Below are 3,386 nucleotides of genomic sequence, written 5' to 3' on the forward strand. Positions count from 1 at the left end.
TTTTATAAACCTTTTTAAATAAAAACCAACCAATGTGTACAAAATACAAAATAACAACACATATTAATATACCTGAATGAAACAAGTGACCAAATAAGTCCAATGAGACTTGAGTATGTATTCGGGTTCCGAATAAGTTTCCTCCACACCATAATAAGTATCAATCGGGTCATAACACTCGCCGGCGGCATATGTTTACCCACGTTACCATCAGCCTCTTTCGGGTTCAAAACAACTGTCGAGCTCGAGCCCAGCTTCACTTCTTGCTCTCCGAAACTAAATTCGTCCCGTTTTGGGTCTCCAACGCCTTTGGTTTCCGGATGGTCAGAAGAAACGACCATCCTGATTTCCTTGGCGTCATCGTGTTCGGGTCGACCTGACTGTGTCTGTGACTGTTCGGGGCCCGACCCGAACACGTGGAGCCCACCGGCTTCAGAAACTGGTGAAGCAGTGGAGCTCCACACGAACATGTGGAGCTCCTTGTCATCAGTTTTAGCCTTGTTTTGTTGCGCCGCTGGAGTATGCAGTGGCGCAACAGCTTTTACTGGTTTTACACCAGTAGAAGTTATTTCCGGGTTGGGAGTTGGGTAACCCCCCAACCCAGCCCCCAACCCGAATTTCGGAGAGTGTAACGGACCAGGAGCCATACTCTCTTCGAAATTCGACGGTCTGGGCGTGGCCCCCCTCGATGACTGGACCGAATAAATATCCGCGGGCCCAAAATTCGATAACCGCCCACCCGGAAACCCCATCATGGAATAAAAATCCGAGTGATTAAAATTCGACCCTCTGGGGGTCTGGTTTCTCGACGAGCTTAAACTATAAATCTCCGCCCCCCGTCAAATTCGACGGGCGCGGAGTCATTCCCGCAAGCCCAACCGAACGTCTGGACACGTTCGATTTCCGAACCGTCACATGGAGTTTCCCATCGTCTCCGATTTCCGCGTCGGTTTCCAAAAAGTCGTGTCCGTCTAAGGACACGACGTCTGACTCAACTTTAAATGAAACAATTGAACCCGCGGTCTCGGGAAACTGTTCCATAATTAATATTTTCGCCCCGCGGTACTCGAATAAAAAAAGTAGCAAAGTGTACCAAATGATACACTGCAGTACAACCACTTGTACCATAAGCGAACCCGAATATTCTCCGTACATTGCGATTAATAACGGGATCCCCATAACCAAAGTATTTGGTAAAGTCGATAACGAAAAAATCGTTATCGCCCATTCGAGACTCCCATGTTTCGTAAAATTGGCCCAAATCGCGAGTAACGCGAGCATAATAATCTTTTGGAGCGTGTCGGCCGCAATGAATCTAAAATTCATTTCGTAGGGATTATTTAATGAAATGAAGTGAAAAGAAAGCAACGGGACGGCGAAAATAGCCACGAAACGGTTAATACCCGAGCACTGGTCGGGTGAGAATATTTTCCACCAGCGTACGCTTCCGTACGCTAGGATCATTGCCACGTATAGCGGCACCATGGCCGCCATTACCGTGTAAAAGTCATGACCGGTAATCATTGTAAATGGTATTTAGTTGACAGCTTGTTGCCCGTTTGCCTTACGTTTTGAAACAGAAGTTTTGGGTTATTTGTATTTAATTTAGTTGGGCAGAGAAAGTAATGTTGTGATTGAATGAATGACTGTCTGAGTGTATGGACGGAAGGTGTGTATATATAGGTGAAAGATAAGGTGTGTACGTGTAGTGTGGGTGAGTGAGTGAGTGAGTGAGTGAGTGAGTGAGTGAGGAATTGACTGAATTGTTGACTGTGGAAACGGGCCGGGTTAATGAACATTTCAAGTAAGGGTCATGCTATACTTATAACTTATATCACCATTGTTTTCACCTGTGACGAAACTTGGACGAGAATGTCAGGACGGTGGAGACGGACTTAATATATATTTGAAGATTTTTAAATGAGGGTCGGGATTAAAATTTTGGTCGAAAACAGGTAAACTAATACGACGTATAAAGTTTTTCGACAAAAAACGGATACATTTATAATATTGTGCACGTATAAAGTTTTTCGACAAAAAAACAATAAAACAGTTTTAAAGAAAAAAAATCAAACTTCAAAAAATATTGGCTAGCACGGCCATTTGAATAACAACGTTTGGACAACCGTTCTAACCATTTGATGTCAAACTTTGAAAAATATCGGTCATAACGCTCGTGCGGCAAGTATGCGGGCAGCCGTTCTGACCGTAAATGAGTGGACTTATCAATCAGCGGTTAACGAAACAATAAGACAACCATTTTGAACGAAAAAAGTCAAGCTTTGAAAATTATTGCTCAGCACGGATGTTTGAATAACTGTCTAACGACCGTTTTAACCATAGATGTCAAACTTTGAAAAATATTGGTCATAACGGTCGTGTGACAGATATGCGGGTAGCCGTTCTAACCATAACCGATTGAAATTCGAATATTATTTCGTCAAAACAGTCGTTCGACTTCTACTCGAATGATCGTTTAATCCTTTTAAGAAACTATGTACTATTCATGGTAAGATCTAATGAGAAGAAAAGAAGTATACGTAAAGAATTAGGAATGTTTTTTACTTTTGTTTTCTACATATGAAAAGTTATATCTTAGTGACCGTTAAAAAGCTCAACTAACTCTAATCATGGGTAAGTGGCACGGGTAATATATTGATAATCATTTCACTTTGTGTTTTTTATATCATATATTATTTATCAACTAAGGACTTTTACATGTGCACGTTGCCGCACATTAAACCGTGAAATAATTTAACTAGGCGTTTACTACTTGGATATTTGAACCGAACGAGATTTATCTCGCCGCAATATCGTGTTTTCAGGTGTGTGTGTGTTTACGGGGGTTGGCCTTAGGCGAGGGTTTTCCCAGATCGAAAGAAGAGTGCATCCCAATGTGGTGAATTTAGCCAGTAGCTAATTTGTAGGATTCGTTGGTCGTTGAAAAAAAAAAGAACACCATGCCTAGCTGGTCTACCGCTACCTTAGGTACGTTGCTCGTCATACCACATCCCCGAACCGCTACATATTGAATAGGTGCTCTCTCATCCGTCGTCATCGGCTACACCTAACGACTTTATTAGAAAAAATTATAAAGAATTTTTCAAAGTAAAGAAAAACTTGGTATTAATAATGATGAATGTTTTTAAATCCATATAAACTGTAGTTACTATATTATCTTCTAGTTTATTTTAGATGTTATATATGTTGTCATGTTATGTTATTTTGTTAGGTTTATCTATTTATTCAATGAAGATCTATGTCAAAACATGATTGCAACATGAATATTAATATATCTAATGCTCGGTTAAAATTTGTAAGATTTTACTTCAAACTAAATCATTTAGCTTTGTATATTCTGATTTTTATAATGTAGATAAATTTAG

General features: G+C 40.5%; 1 pseudogene; it reads right to left on the minus strand.

Annotated features, from left to right (window-relative positions):
* Positions 1–47: 47 nt before the first annotated feature.
* Positions 48–1,643, minus strand: LOC143609977 (auxin efflux carrier component 3 pseudogene; annotated as a pseudogene).
* Between the last annotated feature and the right edge of the window lie 1,743 nt (positions 1,644–3,386).

Source organism: Bidens hawaiensis, unplaced genomic scaffold, assembly GCF_021521415.1.
Source record: "Bidens hawaiensis isolate Kalapana, Puna unplaced genomic scaffold, B.hawaiensis_p1.1 tig00022572_1, whole genome shotgun sequence".
NCBI classification, from domain to species: Eukaryota; Viridiplantae; Streptophyta; class Magnoliopsida; order Asterales; family Asteraceae; genus Bidens; species Bidens hawaiensis.